Source organism: Narcine bancroftii, chromosome 1 (assembly GCF_036971445.1).
Source record: "Narcine bancroftii isolate sNarBan1 chromosome 1, sNarBan1.hap1, whole genome shotgun sequence".
Taxonomy (NCBI): Eukaryota; Metazoa; Chordata; class Chondrichthyes; order Torpediniformes; family Narcinidae; genus Narcine; species Narcine bancroftii.
Genome location: NC_091469.1, coordinates 152,809,464 through 152,833,818, shown reverse-complemented (window position 1 = coordinate 152,833,818; position 24,355 = coordinate 152,809,464).

The window sequence follows — 24,355 nt, the reverse complement described above, 5'->3', positions numbered from 1 at the left end:
TGCCTTTCATTCTACAAGATGTGAAGGAAGCGTGAGCACGAGAAATTTTTCTTTCAATTTTTGTATCTCTTTAAATACCATTTTGTATCTCTTTTAAGATTTTGTATCTTTATATACATTTTATATCTCTATATATCTTTTGTGTCCCTATCATACAGTAAATACATTGTTATTCATCATTATGAAAGTCTTAATGTGAAGCTATGCAAAACATTTATCTGTTTTATCAACAAATTAAAACTACATAAAGTAATAGCCACAGTTTGATATGTTGGATTAAAGAGATCTAAATTCGGGAGATCGCAATTCACTCTGAAATTAGGATATATTAGAATAAGAAAAATGTTATCTTTTGGGGGCCCATAAACTTTGAGCAGAGTCCTAACCAAAAAATGTTGAGAATGGCTGTTCCACATGGACTTTAGCAAAGCTATTGACAAGGTCCCACATGGTAGGCTGGTCCTGTAGGTTAGAACACATAAAATACAATCAATTGCTTTGTGTCAGAAACCTTTTTAAAGACTGATAAATGGTCCCAATTTGAAACTTTGATTGTCCATTTCTCTCCATGGGCACTTCCTGACCCCTGATGTCCTTCGAGATCCCTTTTGCTTGCTTAAGAATTCAGCACCTGCATTTATTGTGACTCATCCTCAAATGGAGCAAGAGGTGACTGAAGGAATGACAATTTGTGAGATGAGGCTCCCCCATCCTCCACTAATGTAGGGCTGAAATGCAAATGTCTGCAGGTGGTCTGATTGTCTTAAAAACACAGAATTTCTGGAGAAACTCAGCCAATCTCACAGGATAGATACTCTATATTTATGAAATTTTGGGCCTGAGCCCTTCTTAATGTTGGGCTTCTGTGTGAACCCTAAGCAAGGTCTCAAGGTTCTCAATTCCATGGCGAATGGACCTTCTCCACTTTCAGCAACCATAAGAATGTGCTGGAAGGCATGAGAAGGTGGATGTCAGGAGAGGAGGGTGTGTTTGCTGGACATGAGAGAGAGAGAGGTGACTGGGAAACAAATGAGGGAATGGGACTGATGAGAATACTCTTAAAGGGGCCAAATTCTGCCCCCTGTGTCAAGAGACTCATAGAAATCAGTGGGCTCTTACATTTCTTTAAGCATGCTTTAAGGTGGACTAAATCCTTGAACCTTTACTTCTGTCTACCTAAAATCTCTTTCCTTTTCTGACCTCAAACAGAATGGTTTTTGTGGGAGCTGAATATGCAAAAGACATAGCCTGCCTTATGTCATCAATTCTGGGATCTTTGGCCCAGGAGAGAATATTGACAGTGTCCTCCAATAAACTTGATGGGTGTTACCAAGAGCTGGTGGCATTTTCTCAGTGGCTTGCTGTAGGTATGTGGACAGGAAAGGGTTAGATGGGTTTGTGCCAAGCACAGGCAAGTGGGACTAGAACAAATGGACAACTTGGTCAGTAAGGACATGTTTGACCCAAGGATCTGGTTCCATGCTTTATCTTTCTATGTTATTAATCCAGGTCTCAGAATCTTATCAGGCATTACTGGTCAGCGTTATGTGCCAAATCTGAGTTCTTGTGAACTATTCTCTGGAAATGATGCTAAATTAATTTACCATCTATTAAACAGCAGCATGGTTAGTGTAGTTGTTGGTGCAATGCTATTACAGCGCCAGCGATCCAGGTTCGAATCTGGCACTATCTGTAAGGGGTTTGTACATTCTCCCTTGTCTGCGTGGGTTTCCTCCAGGTGCTCTGGTTTCCTCCCACCCTTCAAAAACTTTCCAGTGATTGTAGGTTAATTGGGGTATTTGGCTCGTGGGCTAGAAGGGCCTGTGACCGTGCTGTAAATTTAAATGTAAACAGTTTGTAGCATGTTTCAAATCAGACCAGAAGACCAAGGAACAAATGTTTTATATGTATATTCCATATTGGCTTACCCAACTTATGATTATTTGCATTGCAATTCACTGAAAAAATAGGCTCTGACACAGACCTGAGAATGAAGTCAATTTTGCACCTGAAATTTTGTCATCACAAAGAAAATATGTAAGGCTTGGAGAAGTGCCTTTTCTGTAAAAATAAAGTCACACCCTTAAATGGAGAGCATCTCTCACAAGCAAGTGCGTGCACACACACGCACGCACGCACACACGCACGCACGCACGCACGCACGCACGCACGCACGCACGCACGCACGCACGCACACACACACACACACACACACACATGCGCGCGCGCGCGCGCGTGTTATGAGGCTAGCAGGCCTTTTGTCTTCTAAAACATTCCAGCTGTCACAGGAAATCCCAGCCTCTTCTGCATTTACTATTCAGCTCACTTCTATAAAGCCTGCCACATAAATCTAGTGCATATTATTTGTAATAGATAATGTTGTGCTTTCAAACTTTGATTAAGTGTTTTGAGAAACTCGTTCAATTTTTGCTCAGATTAGAAGCAGAAAGTGAGATCACTGTGTAAATGGGATTCCGCACTGCAGTCACTGGGGCCACATTCAACTCATTTTGGAAAATATTTAGTAAAACAAGTATGACATACTTCTCCCAATTTTTTTGCTCGTGGTTATGAGCAAGTTTCATGTTAATCAACATTACATTTTTTAACACACTATTGAATCCACAACCCTAAAATTAACCCTTTCTTTTCAAAAGCCTATGATATAGAGTTCCATATAGAGGTTTACTGCACAGAAACAGGCCCTTTGGCTCATCTCATCCATATCAACCAAATTGTCTACTCAAGCTAGACCCACTTGCTGGTGTTTGGCTCATATCTTTCTAAACCTTTCCTATCCATGTATCTGTCCAAATAGCTTAAATGATGTAAATATCCTTGCCTCTTGTTGGCCACTACCAGTAACCACAGAGACAAGCTGAGGGAACTATAGGTTTTAATATACAGAAGAATCTTGTTGATAGGAATGGCGGCAAGGGGGAGGTGGCTCGACCTTTATGGCCCAGGACCATGGGGGAGGAGTCATAGGGTATGAGTCATCCGTGGGCGGGCCAGCACCATATATACAACCGACAATGATAACTATATACAATGAAGGAAACATCACCACACCTCTCCCACTTCCTCTGGCACCTTGTTCCATATACCCACCATCCTCTGTGTGAAGAAGCTGCCCCTCAGATTTTAATACTATTTTCTTTAAAAGCAAAAGCAGGTGAGCATTTTGAAATGCACATACTCGCAGAGGCGCACACAGACGCAGGCACCACACATGTACACATAAACATTTAATTTAGCATTGAATTGGACATCATGTTTGGTGCAAACATCATGGGCTGAAGAGCCTGTTCCTGTGCAGTACTGTTCTTTGTTATGTGACAGCCCCTCAACCCTTAAATCTTTCTCTTCACACCTTAAACCTACGCGCCCTCTGGATTTGGACATCCCTGCCTGGGGAAAAGATGTGACCATTCACCCTCTTATGATTCTATATCCCTCCACAAGGGCCCTATAACCTTCCTCAACCTCCAATGTTCCAGGGGAAAAAGTCCCAGCCTATCCAGTCTCTCCTTATAACTCAAGCCCTCGATAAAAGATTAAAAGCTACCAGAATTAGAAACATGAAAAGTCCATCCTGCCCCTCATGCCATTCTGATATTAAATAAGATCATGGCTGATATTTTATCACAGCACCAATTCTTGCACTGACCCCATATGCCTTGATTTCCATAAGATCTACAAACCTGTTGGTTCTTATTTTAATTTACTTAGAAGTGGAAACTACACAGCCTTCCAAGGTTGTGGATTCCAAAGAATCACCCCCTCGCTATAGAGAAATTTCTCTTATCTCTGTTCTGAAAAGCCAAGCCTTTATTTTTAAGCTGTGATGCTTGAGACTGCCCAGCCATAGAAATAGTAACATTCTATTTACCCTGGCAAGTCCGTGGATGATCATTTCTCATTCTTCCAGGCTTGTCTGCTTAGCCTTTCCCATACAACAAACCCCAAAACATTCTGGTGAACCTTTGCTACACCCCTACATTGCAAACATATCCTCCCTTTGAACAGGAAGAGCAGACACAGTCTCTGCATAATTCAAGTAGGATGTCACTACTTATATCCTCAAATTCTATGACAGCACAGTGGAGCAGCAGTTGGTGCTGTTGCCTCAAACAGCAATGACCAAAAACACTATCTCTCGACCCAGGGACCAGCACTGGCTACAACATAACACCCAGCCAGAACTCAACCAGATCCTCAATGACCACGCCTTGGTCTTCCAACAAGGATTGGAGAAGATCAAAGGGGTTCAAGCCAACCTGCAATTAAAAGAGAATGCAGAACCAAAGTTCATCAAAGCCAGAACAGTTCCATTTGCCATGAAAGGAAAAATTGAAGCTGAGTTAAGTAGATTAAAAGACGAAGACATATTAGAACCAATAGACCCAGGTTTGATTGGGTCCGCTGGTGCTGTCTCTGTGAAGTTTGCCCTTTCTCCTTGTTTGCATGGGCATTCCCAGGTACTGTGATTTTCATCCATCATGCAAAAGACACTGGTTGATGGGTTAATTGTCTAGCAAGTTGCTCCTGGTGCAGGTGGAAGACAGGGCAATTAAGATGGGCCCTTATAAGAATGGGAAAGCAAAAATATACAGAACATAGAACATTACAGCATACAGGGCCTTCAGTTCATAATGAGGGGCCGACCTGCATAAACCTACCTCACACCCATAACTCTCCATTTGTCATACATCCAGGTGCCTATATTTAAGACTCTTTTGAACTTCCCTATTGCACCAGCCTCCATCACCACCTATGCATTCACTCTCTGAGTAAAAAAGTTTACCTTTGACATCTCCTCTAAACTTTCTTCCACTCAACTTAAACAGATGTCCTCTGATATTTGCCATTGTCATCTCAGGAAAAAGGTGCTGGCTGTTCTCTCTCTCTCTCTCTCTCTCTCTCTCTCTGTCTGTCTGTCTCTCTCTCTCTATATATTCATTTTATTTTATATATATAGTGTGTGTGTGTGTGTGTGTGTGTGTGTGTGTGTGCGTGCGTGTGTGTGTGTGTGTGTGTGTGTGCGTGCGTGCGTGTGTACGTACACAGGTGTTAAAAGGTCACTGCAGATCTAGTGTGCCAAATGGTCTGTTTCTATGACATATAACTATACCCAATACAATAACTGCCACCATACTGGCAGTTACTGAAAGACCTATTGTCTTTCAGATCTTGAATATTGGTTTTATAATCATAGAGTTTTACAGCATGGAAACAGGCCTTTCAGACCAACTAGTCCATGCCAACCAACAAATCTTCTTGATTAGTCCCATTTCTCTGTACCTCGAATCCTTCCCTGTCCATGGGAATATCCAATTACATTTTGTGTCTCTTAGAGCATACGACTGTTGTGTATAAGTCTGCCCTGCTGTTCATCAAGACATCCACTTAATGATGTCATCCATCCATATATATATCACTGTATGTCAGTAGCCATGTTAATCTGATGATATTAAAGAAAGAGAAAAGCATCACGTCTCCAAGTCCTAATTGTGTAAGTGCCTATACAACAGTGACGATGAGGAACGAAACGAAACTTACGGGAGAAGGAAGCAAAAGGATAAAGGTAAAAGGTGACTACCTAACGAGCTCCATGAGTTCCCGCCAAAAGATCAAACCAAACGTGCGCCAAGATGATGGAGGGAAAGTTCGGAAAATTCAAAAAAGCAGATGAAAGTTGGGGTAATTATGTAGAATGGTTTAACCACTACTGTGTAGGCCATAATATTATTGAAGCTCCTGTAAACCAAAAATGTGCCCTATTCCTCAGTATAATGGGCAGCAAAACATTTGATCTTCTTAAAACTTTGCTGTCCCCAGAGGACCCATGGATGAAGACATACACCAAATTAAGCACAGCACTGGGGAACCTCTTATGCCCCAGACCACTGGCTATGGCAGAAAGGCACCGATTATATGAGAGGAAACAAATGCCAGGGAGGCAGCGTTGCGTAAACTGTCCGAGCACTGTCACTTTGAGCAGTTTCTGACCCAAGCACTTCGAGACAGATTAGTGAAGGGGTTGGCAGATTGTCAGGTAAAGCAGAAATTAATGGCAATGGACGACAAGGTAACTCTGGAGATTGTTTATAGAACTTCCTGCAGCTTGGAAATTGCAAATAAAAAGTCAGGAGGTTTTCCCATCAACAGTGCTTCCATTGTGTTAAATACAACTATCGCCTAGAAAACTGTTCCTTCAAAAATTCCAAATGCCACCGCTGCAACAAAAAAGGAGATATCAAAGTGAAATGTCCAATCAAAGAAACAGTAAAAAGCAGCTGGACTCAAAATGCTGATAACCACTCAACCAAGGTCAAAGCACCATCAAAGAGAGAGAACATCCCTGACCACGACCATAGCAACTGCTCTGAAGATGACAAAACAACAGTTGCAATCTTACACATCCGAAAGATAAATGAGAAAAGCACAGTGATTTATATTCAACTAAAAATAAACAACAAACCTCTGAAAATGGAACTCAACACAGGATCTGTAGTGTCTCTAATGCCATTACATTTACAGCAACGCTTGCTACCACACCTTCCAATGAAAGCAACTGAAGTAACACTGAGATCTGTTACTGGAGACAAAATCAGTGTTTGGGAAATGTATGGTCAAGGTACAATACAAGCAACAACAACCAAAAACACTATCTCTCGACATCATAGATACCCAGGGACCAGCACTTTTTGGAAAAAACTGGCTACAACATAACACCCAGCCAAAACTCAACCAGATCCTCAATGACCACCCCTTGGTCTTCCAACAAGGATTGGGAAAGATCAAAGGGGTTCAAGCCAAACTGCAATTAAAAGAGAATGCAGAACCAAAGTTCATCAAAGCCAGAACAGTTCCATTTGCAATGAAAGGAAAAATTGAAGCTGAGTTAAATAGATTAAAAGATGAAAGCATATTAGAACCAATAGAATACAGTGATTGGACAGCACCCATCGAACCTATACAGGAAGCAAACGTTGAGATTCGCATTTGCGGCAATTACAAAGTCACCATCAACCAGGTACTAAAAGTACCAGAACACCCTATGCCCAAAGCAGAACTATTCTAAGCACTAAATGGAGGGCAAAAGTTCACAAAACTAGATTTGTCACAGGCATACCAACAAATAGAGTTGGATAAAGAATCAAGACAATATGTGACAATCAATACCCACCTGGTACTGTTCACCTATACACGCATGCCATACAGAATCTCATCAGCACCTGCGATTCTTCAAGCTACAATGGACAAATTGCGACATGGAATACCAGTGGGATGTTATCTTGATGACAACATCATCAAAGGGTGAAACCACAGAGAACACTTACAAAACCTTGAAAAGGTCCTAAGCAGATTACAACGTATGATTATGACAGAATAAATGTGTCTTCATGTTGCCCTCAGTGACATACTTGGGATTTACAATCAACAAGGAGGGGATATGAATGGATCCAGGGGCCATAGAAGTTGTTTGCAAAGCCCCATAACCAACCAACAAGTCAGAATGACAGTCCTTTCTAGGGCTTATAAATCACCATCAGAAACATATCCCTAACGTGTCTACACTATGCAGTCCCCTAAACTGCTTTCTCAAGAAAGATCAAAAATGGTACTGGAATACGGAAACTAAAAACATAGTTGACCGACTGTTGATGCTTCACCAGTAGGACTGGGAGCAGTTTTGTCACAAATCACAGAAAAGGCTGAGCAACCAGTAGCATATGCTTCGCAGACATGAACTGCAAGCGAATACAAATACGCACAACTGGAAAAGAAGGATTAGCAATAATTTTTGGTGTAAAAAGATTCCACCAATATCTCTACAGAAGAACTTTCACCCTAATCACTGACATCAAACCTCTAAGTTTGATTCTGGGCCCCCACAAAGGGATACCAATATTAGCTGCAGCCAGACTTCAAAGATGAGCCATGCTACTAGCCACCTACAACTACGAGGTAAAACATAAACCGGGAACACTCAACAGCCTTATCACACTTACCACTACCCAAAACTGAACAAAAAGAAGAAATTATGAAATGGACAGCAGAAGCAGCAGCGATCAACCAAGAACAACTACAACAAGTACCCATTACAGCCTAGATGGTCAGCAAAGAAACCCAAAAGAAGGCACCATTAAGCAAAGTCTTATACTTCACCCTTAATGGATGGCCAGAATCTGACGTCATACCAGAAGACCTGAAAGCTTACTTCACATGTCGCCATGAACTATCAATTGAAGAAGGATGTTTACTTTGGGATGCCCATACAATTATCCCGGCCAAATGACAAAACACCATATTATCAGAGCTGGACCACAACCATCCAGGAATGGTACGAATGAAAGTGCAGGCCCAGACCCATGTTTGGTGGCCATCAATAGACAGAGGCATCAAAACAACAGTCAATGCAGCCAAAGATGCCACAGGCCAAGGCCAACCCATAGAAATAGCTTTCCAGTCCCTGGCATTGGACTTCACAGGGCCATTCATAGGAGAGTCTTTCCTTATAGCGGTGGATGCACGTTGCAAATGGCCAGTAGTTTTGCATTTGAAAAACGCCAAAGCCGACTCTTCAATTGAATGTCTAAATATCTTTTGACACTATACGGACAATGGACCCCAGTTTACATCAGAACCTTTTAAGAAATTTATGCGCCACAACAATATCAGATATATTTTTTCAGCACCCTATCACCCAAGTCCTGATGGGGAGGTGGAACACTTTGTGCAAGCGTTCAAAAGGCCGATGAAAACCAAGAAACTCCCAAACACCTCCTGGACTCACAGAATTGCATATTTACTACTGGGATACAGAAACACACCGCATTTTACCACAAAACGCACCTCAGCAAAATTGATGTGTGGCTGCAACCTGCAGACAAGACTGTCCACAGTTCACCTCGATCTCGTCCTCCATTTAGAAAAACCCACATCGCCACAAATCTTACCTAGAACACTGGAGGTGGAGATTCGAACCCCTGCCCCATTGCGCTGCTATGCTAACTGTGTTGCTCCATAGTTATTTGCCTGTAATAAACAAATTAGAACTGCAGGGATCCCCATTCCCCGTTTGCTGCAGTGCCCTTGCTCCCTTATCCACCTATTACCTCCTGCCTGTGGAACTGTGCTTCTCCCTCTGTCCTTCCCCCACCTACCATATTGTTTGGGTGTCTGCCTACGTTTTCTCCATACCTTGACGAAGAGCTCAATCCCGATATGTTGGTCCTGTATCTTTATCTTTTCAACATAAAATACATTGTTTTATCATCTGAGTTTCTCCAGCATTGTGTCTTTTTTCTTATTTGCCTGCATTTGGTTAATATGCTTCTAAATCATAGACACTTGAGAGACTGCAGATGCTGGATTCTGAAGTAAATTAACAATCTGGTGGACGAACTCAGCAGGTTGAACAGTATCATGGGAGAAAAAGAATGGTCAACATTTCGGGTCGGAACCCTTCATCAAGAGAGTGCAGAGAGGAGATAGCCTGTGTTATAAGGACAGGATGGTTAAACAGGAGATTGATGGGTCATCCTTTACTTCTGCCTGATTCACCAATCCCTCCAATGGCCCCTGTCCAACCCCGCTCACCCTATCCTCACATCACTGATATCACCTCTCTCTACTCCATCTTGATAAAGAGTTCTGACCCGAAACATTCACCAATCATTTTCTCCCACAGATTCTGCTCAACCCGCTGAATTCCTCTACCAGATTCTATTTCCACCCCCCCCCCCCCCACTCTGAACCCTGTCCATAAATCTTTCCAAATATCTTTTGACATTATAATCAGGTGGCACGGTGAGCGCAGTGCTATTACAGTGCCAGCCAACCAGGTTCAAATTCGCCATTGTACGTTCTCCCTATGAGCTGGGTGCTCCAGTTTCCTCCTGCCCTCCAAAACATATCGGGCTGGTAAGTTAATTGCGTACAGTGGGTGGCATGGGTTTCATGACCCAGAAGGACATTCTCCTTTGCTGCATGGTTAAAATTATATTAAATTAAATAGAACCAATTTCTGTAATTTCCTATGGCAGCTTATTCCAGAGACAGACTACCCACTAAGTGAAAAAATTAATCTTTAGGCCACTCTTATATCTCTTACCTTGAACCCACGCACTCTAGAAAGCTTGACTCATCTACCCTGGGAAAAAGACTGTGAATGTTCACATTATTCATGCCCTTCATTATTTTAAAAAACTCTATAAGGTCACTCCTCATCCTCCTCACTCCAGGGAAATAAAAACCCAGTCTATCCAACTTCTCCCTCTGATTCAAGTCCTCCAGTCCCAGCAACATCCCTGGTGAATCTTCTTTGCGTTCCTTTCAACTTATTTATATCCTTCCAATAGCTGGGTAACTAGAACTGCACACAGTATTTCAAGTGTGATCTCATCAGCATCCCAACTTCTGTGACCTGCCCAAAGAAGACGAGCATGCCAAACATCTTCTTCATAATCCCGTTCATTTAAGTCACTAGTTTCAGGGAACTACAATGTGCACCTGTAACCCTAAATCTCTCAGTTCTACAATGCACTACAGGATCCTGCCATTTATTGTGTATGTCCTACTCTGGTCCAAATTTAATTTTTTTAGTCATACAGCACGGTAACAGACCCTTTTGGCCCACAAGCCCATGCTGCCCAATTACACCCAGTTGACCCAGTACATTTTGAACAAAGGGAGGAAACCAGGGCCCCCAGAGAAAATCCATGCAGACATGGGAAGAACATACAAACTCCTTATAGACAGCACCTGATTCAAGCCCCAGTCCTGATTGCTGGCGATGATGCAGAGTTACGCTAACCGCTACATCAACCATGCTACCCCAGGTGTTGACTGATCAAAGTGCAACACTTCACACTTGTTAATTAAATTCCATTTGCTACCCCTTGGCCCACCTTTCCAACTGATCTAGATCTTGATGTAAGCTTGGATATCTTTCCTCACTGTTCACTGCACCACCAATTTTGGTGTCATCTACAAATTTACCTATCATGTTAACTACTCTGCCATGCAAATCATGAATTATAGATAACAAGTAGTGGACCCAGCACTGATCCCTGGGGCACACTACAGGTTCAATGGGCCAGATGGCCTACCGCTATTCCTGTTTCTTATGCTCTCATGTTGTTATCTAACATCTGCAAAGATTTATTGTTCAACCTTTGGTGCCAGTAAGGAAAAAAATTGAAGAATAATGATGAATGCCTTTGATAGCCTCTGGATTACATTTCTAGAAGTTTAGACCATCACATTTTTTGATTAAAATATTTTTCTCATATGTTAACCTTCCGAGACTATCCAGTTTCTAAACATGAGCAGAGGGAGGGAATAGGGTTGGGGGAGGGCAATGCTGTCGATTAAAATTTCCTGAGTCATCTATGTATGCTGAAATTGCTATGTGCTGAAAAAGCTTTAATTTTATTTGCTCTCTGAAGCAGATGCATTAACATCTGACTCCCACTTGAAGCCAATGGATCCTTTAGATTGTAAATCTCACTGAGTTAATGACTGCAATTTTTGCTGTAAGGCCTGAACAGGAAATCACGTCACCCTCACAAGTGGAAGGGGTGACTGCAACCTCCATCATCTACACATTCGATCAGGCCTCTAATAGATTCATAGTTATACAGGCCCTTCAGCCCAACTCATCCAAGTGACCTAACTGAACTAGTCCCAATTCCCTGCAATGGGCTCCCCAGCTCTCTCTCTCTCTTCCCCTTTTCTCTCTATCTCCTTTCACAGAGCCAAAATCAATTCTCACCTCTCCTCTTATCATATCCAATTAACACCTTTTGTTGGTCTGGACTCCTCCTCCTTGCCATTCTTCAGTCTTTATTCTGACACCTTCCTTTTCTTTATTTATACCTTAAAGAAGGGCTCAGGCCCGAAATATTGGTAATATTTATTTGCCTCTTATAAACAAGATCGGCGGAGTTCCTCCAGCATTTCTGTGTGTTTTTACTCATACCTCTCTCAACTTTCCTTATCCCTATACATATTTAAGCCATTTTTAAACATTATAATTGTAACCACTTCTACCAGTTCCTCCACTGCTACAACCCTCAATGTGGAGAAATTTTCCCCCCTGGCTCCACTTATAAATCTCTCTTCTCACCTTCAACCTTTGGCTTCTAGTTTTAGACTCTGTTACCTAGGGAAAAGACCGTGAACATTCACTTTATCGCTGCAAGCAACATCGTCTTCTTCACTATCCTGGAACCCAATTATGTCACAGCTATAAGAATGTTCTAATGAAAACTGCACAGATAGCGTAGTGATTAGTACAACACTATTACAGTGACCTGGATTCAAATCTGGCACTGTCTGTAAGGAGTTTACTCATTTCCCTCAAGACCTGTGTAGGTTTCCTCTGGCTGCTCCATTTTCCTGCTACTTTCCAAAGACTTAAGGGGTTGATAGGTTGATTGGGCAGCACAGTCTCATGGGCAAGAAGGGCCTTCTACCGAGCTGCTCCATTAAAATTAAAATCAAATCACTGTCTTGTTTCAATGTAACTTGTTAAGAATTAAATTCACTTAGAACTCTTAGAGTTCAATGTCTGTTTCCATTTATAGCTGACACATTATTTGAGCATGGTGAGATAATATGAAAACTAAAGTTAGGAGAATGGCAGCTCTGGAGTGCACATTACTGAAGTTTGCTTCTAATTTTCAAACTTTGGGAGGAAGTTGAGCAACTGTTGTTTTGATTTAAAAATCAGAAAAAGCTGTAAAATCTCAGCAGACCAGGCAGCATCTGTCGAAGGGGAAAGTAAGTTATCATTTCAGGCCAGACTTTTGAAAGCAGCATCTGCTGTTTTATATTTTCACCATTTGATTGAACATTGCATAAAGACAGTAAGACAGGTCAAAATTCTCTCCACACTAACCCCAACAATGTGAGTATTTCTTTCTTTCTGGTTTTATATTTATGGCACTTGAGATTTCTGCTGATCTGAAATTATTGGAGAATGCAAAGGAAAACTAAAGGAAATTCAAACCTACAGTACATCAGCTTGGACTCAGGAAGACCTCGCTCATGTGTGGTCTTGCAAACATAGGTAAACAAAACCCCCCTGCCGAGCAAGGCAGCTCATTAATAAAACAAGAATCTGCTTTTCGCCTGCACTGAGTATAAGCGAGCATTATTCTCACTGCTGGCTGCAAGATTGTACATTCCTTCACAATGCAGCACAAATATTTCTGGAACACTTTCCTAACAAAATTGGAAGGAGTGATGCTCCCCTTCTGCCTGCAAACTGGACAAACATCAATTAGTCTTGTCCATTCTCACCAGCTGAATAAAAGCCCCTCTTCCATCTAGACTTATTTTGGCCCAGATACAAAATCGAGGGGAGTAAACAGACATCGCAGGAATATGGAGTGAAATTAGCACTAGCGCCTTGTCCAATACCAGGCACTGAAAAAAATGTTGCAACCCACAAGAGATAGCAGGATCATACAACTAAACGAGGTCCTTGTGTGTCTGTGTTTGGTCTTGAAAGGAGCTCCAACTCTCATCAGTAATGGGAAAAAGTAATTCGACCTTCCAACCCACCCATCATTCATCAAATTCTCACTGCCATCTTGCTGCACGATCCTGATATCCGTCATGTCCTTACTATCAGAAAATTATTTATCTCTGCTTTGAATGAACTCATTATCTGAACCTCCGCATGTTTCAGATAGAGGACATACTACCTTTCATGAAGAAATTTCTCCACAGTCTTAAATGGCTTAGCCCTTATTACGAAACTGGAATCCTTGGTTCGAGGTAAACAAGGAGTCTGCAGATGCTGGAGAACTAGAGCAATAAAAGTGCTGGAGGATCATTACGGGAACTTTTTCACTCAGTGGGTGGAGAGAGTGTGGAACAAGCAGCTGGCAGATGTGGTGGATGTGGGCTCATTTTCAACACTTAAGAGAAGATTGGATAAATACATGGCTTGGAGGGGTGCAGGTCGATGGTACTAGGAAGAATAATAGTTTGGGACAGACTAGATGGGCCAAAGAGCCTACTTCTGTGCTGAAGTGTTCTATTGTTCTAAAAGGCAATCAATGTTTTGGGCCTGAGCCCTTCGTCAGGAATGTGGAAAAACCGGTAGACAGCTGAATAAAAAGGTAGTGTGAGGATGGAGGAAGGGGAGGAACACAGGTTAACAGGTAAGAGATAATCAGTAGATACAGGTAGGAGGGTAGTAGAGAAAGACACTGAGAGTGATGAGGAAGAGGACTAACGATAGCTCTGATAGGAGAAGGAAGGGATTGGGGTGTGGAGCTGGAGAAAGGGGGACAAAGGGGTAGGGAAAAAGAGAGACATGGGGTGAGAGTTAATGAAAATTGGAGGTCATTATTGATGCTGTGTGGTTGGAGTCTGTTGAGACTGGCTACAGCTGCATGCTGTCTTCCAATGACTTGCGTACATTGACACCTTATTCTCATTGAAAATCAATATTGACCAATTTCACTGTGCTTTTCAATTTTTTTGCAGCAAAGTACGATAACTTCTTTCTTTCTTTGGCTTGGCTTCGTGGACAAAGATTTATGGAGGGGTAGGTCCACGTCTGCTGCAGGCTCATTGGTGACTGACAAGTCCGATGCGGGACAACCAGGCACGGTTGCAGCGGTTGCAAAGGAAAATTGATGGGTTGGGGTTGGGTGTTGGGTTTTTCCTCCTTTGTCTTTTGTCAGTGAGGTGGGCTCTGCGGTCTTCTTCAAAGGAGGTTGCTGCCTGCCGAACTGTGAGGCACGGTTGGAGGCGAGATCAGCCCACTGGCAGTGGTCCATGGGGCAGGCACCAAGAGATTTTTTTAGGCAGTCCTTGTACCTCTTCTTTGGTGCACCTCTGTCTCGGTGGCCCTTGGAGAGCTCGCCATATAACACGATCTTGGGAAGGCGATGGTCCTCCATTCTGGTTCAGCGCAGTTGGGTCTTCAGATAACTTCACATCTTTGCAAATTGCATTGTATCTGCGGTTCTCCTGACCCACTCATTCAATTTGTCTGTATTCTTCGAAGCAGGTTCACATTCTCCTTCCTACTCTACTACCTAATTGGTTTGCATTATATGCTGTTGTGCCCCCCCCCTCCCTTATACCCACCTATTACTTCTTACCCAGAGGACTGTGCTCCTCCCCTGCCCTTCCCCCCACCCCACTATTTTTTTTTGGACGCCTGCCTACATTTTGCTCATACCTTGATGAGGGGCACAGGCCCAAAATGCCGGTTATGTATCTTTTTCTTTACTATATTAAGTGTGCTGTTTGACATGCTGAGTTTTTCCAGCATAGAGTCTGTAAGAGCGATCCAAACCAAGGCTTTTATTAACTAAAAGGCTGGAGCATATCACAAGTAGATCGACCAGACCAGAATGACCTGGTCTGGCAAGGAGCAATCCTTTAAGACCTCCCAGTAGGTGTGGCTACACTCTCAGCCAATCACAGTCATCCTACACGACCATCTTGGGGATAGAATCACTTCAGCTGGCAGCTTATTCCACACTCCCACAACTCTCTGTGTGAAGAAGTGGCTCACTAACATTGCCTTCAAATATTTCAATTTTCACTCTTAACCTATGTCCTCTAGTTCTTGTCTCACCCAACTTCAGTGGAAAAAGCCTGCTTGCATTTATCCTGTACCCTTCATAATTGTGTATACATCTACTAAATCTTCCCTCATTTTAACTTGTTTTCTGGGTGCTGAGCGACTGCTGATCTTCTCCAGTACTTTTGTGTACTGGATTCGACCCCGGCATCTGCAGATTTTCTTGTTTAACTCCAGTAATTAAGGAGACCAGCCCCGAGAGTACACGTCCATACTTAAGACTGCAGCCTCTATCGTCTCTGCGATCCAGATTATGTCCTCTAGGTTTTCTCCCTTGTGCTCTAGCAGGCGCTGCCTCACCTCATTCGATCGAACCCCGGCCACTTAGGCATCCCAAATGAGATCGTCTGTGGTCTCCGCAGCAGTTCTGTCTATGCAGGCACAGTCCCTGCCCATTGCCCATAGTGCTTGAATATAAGCTCTACAGGACTCACCTGGCTGTTGCCTCCTTGTTGCAAGTTTGTACCGAGCATAGACCCTGTTCACCGATCGCTTGTAGAGCCCTTTCAGCACCTGCATGACTGTGGCTTAAGTGGTCGCATCCTGGACACTCTGGTAGACTCTAGGGGACACCATAGTCATCAATATCAGTATTCGAGGAGTCACGTGATGGAGTAGTGGCCGGACGGTGAACTCCAGCCCTCTCCAGAAAAGTCGGGAAAAACAAGAGAAAATACAAAGGCACAGAAATACAAGTTAAAGAAAAGTGAGTATAAAGGTGAAAAGAAGATGGAGACAAAAGGAGAAAAATCAAAATCAACGGAAAGAAGAGAGGAAGAGAAGACAACGGAGGAAAAAGGTGAAGGCCTTACCTGTCCGAAGAGGCCCGCTGTGGAGAGAAGACCCCACTACCTCAGGTCGGTAGAAAGAGAACTACAACAATGGCTCACAGAGCCGAGTAAAAGTGCGCAACCGCGCATGAAAAAAAACACACCGACGGGAGGGGGGACCAGCTGGGGAGTCGATCTCCACAGCCGGCAACGACAGCTGCAGAACACCTGCAGCAAGAAGAGACCACAGAAGACAATGGAAACAAGAAAGAAGAGGAGGAAAGGGCAGCAAAGAAACAACAGACGGTCAACCTAGAAGAAGAAGAGGAGGAAGAGGAAGAGTACAGGGAAATAGAAGAAGAAAAGAAAGGCAAGGTAAAGGAGGTACTTGCTCTTGTTAGAGGATACATGGAGTCATTTAAAGAATGGCAAACACAGGAATTCAATGATTTAAGAAGAAGAATAAACAACACAGAAAAGAAAATAAATAAAATGGATATGACCTTAACAGAAATGGGAAAAAAAATGGACAAGATGGAAGAACGGGCAATAGCAGCAGAAATGGAGGTAGAAGACTTAAAAAAGAAATTGGAGGAATCTAATAAAAAAACTAAAGAGACACAAGAATTACTAGCCCAAAAAATAGATATAATGGAAAATTATAACAGAAGAAATAACATAAAGATAGTGGGCCTTAAGGAAGATGTAGAAGGCAAGAATATGAGGGAGTTTATAAAAGAATGGATCCCTAAGGCCCTAGGATGTCCAGAACTACAGCAAGAAATGGAAATAGAAAGGGCACATAGAGCATTGGCCCCTAAACCACAACCACAACAAAAACCAAGATCTATTGTAGTAAAATTCCTAAGATATACTACAAGAGAAAAGGTACTGGAGAAGACAATGGAAAAAGTAAGAGAGGGCAACAAACCACTGGAGTATAAAGGGCAAAAAATCTTCATTTATCCAGATATAAGCTTTGAACTCCTAAAGAAGAGAAAAGAGTTCAATGCAGCAAAAGCGATTTTATGGAAGAAAGGATATAAATTTACACTGAAGCATCCTGCGGTATTGAAAATATTTATTCCAGGACAACAAAACAGACTATTCTCGGATCCAGAAGAAGCACGAAAATTTGCAGAACAATTACAAAAATAGACTGAGGGATGAAGACGGGTAATGAGAGCAAAAATTATCACGATTGATATGTATGTGGGTAAAGACAAAAATAGACTGAGGGATGAAGACGGGTAAGGAGGGTAAAAATGACCACGATTGATATGTATGCGGGTAAAGAGGTATAAGAGTGAATAGAGACAATGGGCATATGTGAAAGTATCTGTAATTAGAGGAAAACATAGAGAGTATAGACAAGAATTAATAAGGGAAGGTAATGGAATAGAGAGAATAAGGAGGGAACTAAAAGAGTGACCTTTGTGACATATAAAAAGCGAAATCTTTTCTGGGGGGGGCTGGGTGGGGGAAAAGAGCGGTCACTGCAAAATCAGTTGACGCTTGCGAGTGGATTCGCAAATCCAAATGGAGAGGGGAGATGTGGTTGTCCGACAAGGGATAAAGGGCAACTCAGGAGGGGAAGGGGAGATTGGGGATAAAGAAGATAGAAATAGGGGAATAAGGAAAATGTTGGATGTTGTAGGAATGTTGTCTGGTAAAGAGTTGAAAATAAGAAAACAGAAATGGAAAAGGAGGAAAGGTAATGATGGAAAAACGGAAAGAGAAGATAAACAAAATATAAAATGGCTACGCTGAACTATATGACTCTAAATATTAATGGAATACATAACCAAATTAAAAGGAAGAAACTACTAAATTTACTGAAAAAGGAAAAAATAGATATAGCATTTGTCCAAGAAACACACTTAAATGAATTGGAGCACAAGAAATTAAAGAGAGATTGGGTAGGACATGTAACAGCAGCATCGTATAATTCAAAAGCAAGAGGAGTGGCTATATTAATTAGCAAAAATGTGCCATTTAAAATAGAAGAGGAAATAATAGATCCAGCAGGGAGATATGTTATGATAAAATGTCAGATATATTCAGAGCTTTGGAATCTACTTAATATATATTCACCTAACGAAGAAGATCAAAAGTTTATGCAAGATATCTTTTTGAAGGTAGCTAATACGCAAGGGAACATACTAATAGGAGGGGATTTCAATCTGAATTTGGATCCAAATATGGATAAAACGGGGAAAAAAATTAACAGGAAGAACAAAGTAACCAAATTTATAATTAAATCAATGCAACAAATGAAACTTGTGGACATATGGAGGAAACAAAACCCAAAAGAAAAGGAATACTCATACTACTCGACTAGACATAAAACATACTCAAGGATAGACCTATTCCTGATATCAGCCCACATACAAGGGAGAGTTAGGAAAACGGAATATAAAGCTAGACTATTATCGGACCACTCACCCCTGTTATTGGCAATAGAGCTAGAAGACATCCCTCCAAGAATGTATAGATGGAGATTAAACCCCATGCTACTTAAAAGACAGGATTTTAGAGAATTTATTGAAAAACAATTAAAAATGTACTTTGAAGTAAATACGGAATCAGTGGAAGATAAGTTTATACTATGGGACGCAATGAAAGCATTCATTAGAGGGCAAATAATAAGTTATGCAACCAAGATGAAGAAGGACTATAATCAGGAAACAGAGCAGTTGGAAAGGGAAATAATAAACATAGAAAAAAAATTAGCAATAAAGGAAGATACAACCAAAAGAAGAGAATTGGCGGATAAAAAAATAAAATATGAAACATTACAAACATATAAGGTGGAGAAGAATATAATGAAGACAAAACAGAAATATTATGAACTAGGGGAAAAAACACACAAAATCCTAGCATGGCAGCTTAAGACAGAGCAAACTAAGAAAATGGTATTGGCAACAAGGAAAAAAGACAAACAAATTACATATAATCCAAAAGAAATTAAGGAAAACTTCAGAGAATTCTATGAACAATTATACCGAACCGAAAACGAAGGGAAAGAAGGGAAAATAGATGAATTTTTGACTAAAATTGAACTACCAAAACTACAAATAGAGGAACAAAATAAATTAACAGAACCATTTGGAACAGTAGAAATACAAGAGATAATAAAAAATTTACCAAATAATAAGACACCAGGAGAGGATGGACTCCCAATAGAATTCTACAAAACATTTAAAGACCTAATAATACCGCCCCTCCTGGATGTAATCAACCAGATTGATGAGACACAAAACTTACCAGATTCATGTAAAACAGCAATAATTACAGTGATACTAAAACAAGGGAAAGATCCACTCTCACCAGCGTCATATAGACCAATATCTCTGCTAAACACAGATTATAAGATAATAGCTAAACTATTAGCGAACAGATTAGCAGAACAGGTACCGAAAATGGTAAATTTAGACCAAACTGGATTTATCAAAAAAAGACGCACAACAGACAATATTTGTAAATTTATTAACTTAATTCATGCAGTAGAAGGAAATAAAGCACCGGCAGTAGCAGTTGCTTTAGACGCAGAGAAGGCCTTCGACAGAGTAGAATGGAATTACTTGTTCAAAGTATTGCAAAAATTCAGTTTACCGGAGAAGTATATTAATTGGATTAAAGCATTATATAAGGGACCGTTAGCGAAAGTGACAGTAAATGGACATGTATCAAAGCAATTTAACTTAAGCAGGTCAACGCGGCAGGGATGCCCACTATCACCATTATTGTTTGCGCTAGCTATAGAACCACTAGCAGAATCGATAAGAAGAGATAATAATATAAAAGGAATAAAAATAAAAGACAGGGAATATAAAATCAGTCTGTTTGCGGATGATGTGATAGTGTACTTAACAGAACCAGAACTATCAATAAAAGAACTATATAAGAAATTGAAGGAATATGGAGAAGTGTCGGGATACAAGATAAACGTAAATAAAAGTGAAGCAATGCCTATGAATAACGCGGATTTCTCAAAATTTAAGGAGGAATCCCCATTCAGATGGCAAACGCAGGCAATAAGATACCTAGGTGTGCAAATAAACAAAAATCTAGGCCAATTATATAAACTCAATTACAATCCACTAATGAAAAAATTACAGGACGATTTAGAGCATTGGAAAGAGCTACCACTAACACTGATAGGAAGGATAAACTGTATTAAAATGAACATTTTTCCAAGGATACTATACTTATTTCAGGCATTGCCAATACAACTGACAGAAAAATTCTTCAAAGAGTTAAAGAAAATAATAAGGAGATTTTTATGGAGAGGGGGGAAACCGAGGATAGCACTAGACAAATTAACAGAATGGTATAAACAAGGAGGCTTACAACTGCCAAACTTCAAAAATTATTATAGAGCCGCACAATTAAGGTACCTATCAGATTTTTATCAAACAAGGGAAAAACCAGACTGGACGAGACTAGAATTAGATAAAATAGGGGAAAAGATACCTGAACACATATTATATAAATGGGACGAAAAATTGGTACAACATAGAACTTCTCCAGTATTACACCATCTCCTCAATATATGGAAGAAGATTCATGTAGAAAGAAATAAAATAAATTACCAAATACCAAAACTAATATTGACGCAAAATAAGCTACTCCCTTTTACAATAGACAACCTTGCCTTTAGAAAATGGGAAAAAAAAGGGATTAAAAGAATAGAAAATTGTTTTTCAGGAAGTAGATTCTTATCCCTTGAACAAATGAGAGATAATTACAATATAACGGGAGATACAGCGCTGGCATATTACCAACTGAGATCCTACTTGAAAGATAAATTAGGAAGCAACTTGAGTTTACCAGAGGGAAGTAACCTTGAATATGTGATTACAGATACAATGTTAATCAAAAGATTTATTAAAAATATGTATATTAAACTGCAAGAAAAGGAAAATGAGGAAACAAATGGTAAAACTAAACAAAAATGGGAACAAGATTTAAATATAAAGATAAAAAAGGAAACATGGGAGAAGTTATGCTCTGGAACGATGAGAAATACAATAAATACGAGGCTGCGTATGATACAATATAATTGGTTACACAGACTATACATTACACCGCAAAAGTTAAATAAATGGGACCCAACAGTATCTGATAGATGTTTTCGATGTAAAAAAGAAAGGGGAACAACAATTCATGCAATCTGGACATGTGAGAGAGTAGAAAAATTTTGGGATGATCTCAATCAGATATTAAATAAAATTACAGAAAACAATATACCAAAGAATCCAGAGATCTTTCTCCTAAGTAACATAAAAAATAAAGAATTTGGAATTGACTTGGAGGATGCACAAAAAAGATTTGTTAAGATAGCCCTAGCCGTAGCAAAAAAATGTATTATGTCAACCTGGAAATTGGAAGATAATTTGAAAATACAACAATGGTATATAGAAATGAATAAATGTATTCCATTAGAAAAAATAACATATAGTTTAAGAAATAATATTGAAATATTCGAACAAGTATGGGAGCCTTACATTAAATACAATAGCGAAAACCTACCGGGAACAAACATTACCTAAGTTGATGGAAGGAGAAGAAAAGAAAAGAATGGACTCAGTAGAATTTCTGGTGTATTTTTGTTGAATGACAACATTGTCTAACTGAATTAATGCAACCTAGATTGTATAACTAAAATGGATGAGAGGGGGGGGGGATGGGGGGGTGGCTTGGGAGGAGGGAGGGGGGAGGGAGAAAAAGTCACTGTAAATGTGTGGAAAAGAAAAAGTGTATATCATGGCTATTGTGATTTATGGTGTGAAAAATAAAAAATTAAAAAAAAAAAAAAAAAATATCAGTATTCGATGGCTGTCCTCTATCACGGCAGGGTCAGAGAGCTGTAAGTATGTTTTGAAACATCTCACCCAGTGCTTAAAGCCATTCAAGGATGTAGCTGACTGTGGGTCGATGTCGAGGCGTTCGAGCCGTAGCATACGCTCCATCCCTTCAAAACTTTTTAGTTAACAAAATTGTAGAGTGCGTCGAAAGAACCAAAGACTTGTTGATCCAAACCAAGGCTTTTATTAACTAAAAGACTGGAGCATATCACAAGTAGGTCGACCAGTCCAGAATGACCTGGTCTGGCTAGGAGCAATCCTCTAAGACCTGCCAGTAGGTGTGGCTACACTCTCAGCCAATCACAGTCATCCTACATGACCATCTGTACATAGACACATTGGTGATAGAATCACTTCAGCTGGCAGCTTATTCCACACTCCCACAACTCTCTGTGTGAAGTGGCTCACTAACATTGCCTTCAAATATTTCGGTTTTCACTCTTAACCTATATCCTCTAGTTCTTGTCTCACCCAACTTCAGTGGAAAAAGGCAGCTTGCATTTATCCTGTACCCTTCATAATTGTGTATACATCTACTAAATCTTCCCTCATTTTCCAGTGTTTTCTGGGTGCTGAGCGACTGCTGATCTTCTCCAGTACTTTTGTGTACTGGATTCGACCCCGGCATCTGCAGATTTTCTTGTTTAACTCCAGTAATTAAGGAGACCAGCCCTGAGAGTACACGTCCATACTTAAGACTGCAGCCTCTATCGTCTCTGCGATCCAGTTAATGTCCTCTAGATTTTCTCCCTTGTGCTCTAGCAGGTGCTGCCTCAGCTCATTCAATCGAACACCGGCCACTTAGGCATCCCAAATCAGATTGTCTGTGGTCTCCGAAGCAGTTCTGTCTGTGCAGGCACAGTCCCTGCCCATTGCCCATAGTGCCTGAATATAGGCTCTACAGGACTCACTGGGCTGTTGCCTCCTTGTTGCAAGTTTGTACCGAGCATAGACCCTGTTCACCGGTCGCTCGTAGAGCCCTTTCAGCACCTGCATGACTGTGGCTTAAGTGGTCGCATCCTGGACACTCTGGTAGACTCTAGGAGACACCATAGTCATCAATATTAGTATTCGATGGCTGTCCTCTATCATGGCAGGGTCAGAGAGCTGTATGTTTCGAAGCATCTCACCCAGTGCTTAAAGTCATTTGAGGCTGTAGCTGACTGTGGGTCGATGTCGAGGCGTTCAAGCCGTAGCATACACTCCATCCCTTCAAAACTTTTTAGTTAACAAAATTGTAGAGTGCGTCGAAAGAACCAAAGACTTGTTGATCCAAACCAAGGCTTTTATTAACTAAAAGACTGGAGCATATCACAAGTAGGTCGACCAGTCCAGAATGACCTGGTCTGGCAAGGAGCAATCCTTTAAGACCTGCCAGTAGGTGTGGCTACACTCTCAGCCAATCACAGTCATCCTACTCTACAATCTTTATATATACACATTGGTGATAGAATCTGTTATAGACCCTGTTCACCGATCGCTTGTAGAGCCCTTTCAGCACCTGCATGACTGTGGCTTAAGTGGTCGCATCCTGGACACTCTGGTAGACTCTAGGGGACTCTCTATGGTGATAGAGAGTTTTTATTTGGAAATATGGTATTTGTTCTCATCAGCCAAATTGGTGATGTGTGGATCCTGAATATCAAGGGGCCCAATTACTAATCCTTGCAATACCCCTTCAGACAACCAAGGAATATGCACGCCGGGAGCAAGGAGATTTCATATGATGTGGGAAACCTGAAAATAATTTTTAATACTCACCTCATTATCATTTTATTTGAACTATTGCCATGTGTGGTGGAGGATCTGATGAGAAAATATTTGACACTATCAATCGGTTTTGCAGGTTGATGGATTTTAATGCAGAGAAATGTGAGGTGTTGCATTTTGGGAGGAATAACATGGTTAGAACTGTCACAGTGAATGGTTGGGATCTGGGGAGCATTGTAGAGCAGTGGTAGTTTGGAATACAGATACTTAGTGACTTGAAAGTGGCATCACAGGTAGATAGGGTGATCAAAATAGCTTTCATTGGACAGAGTAGTGAGGTCATGTTGCAGTGGAATAAGATATTGGTGGGGCCCCATTTG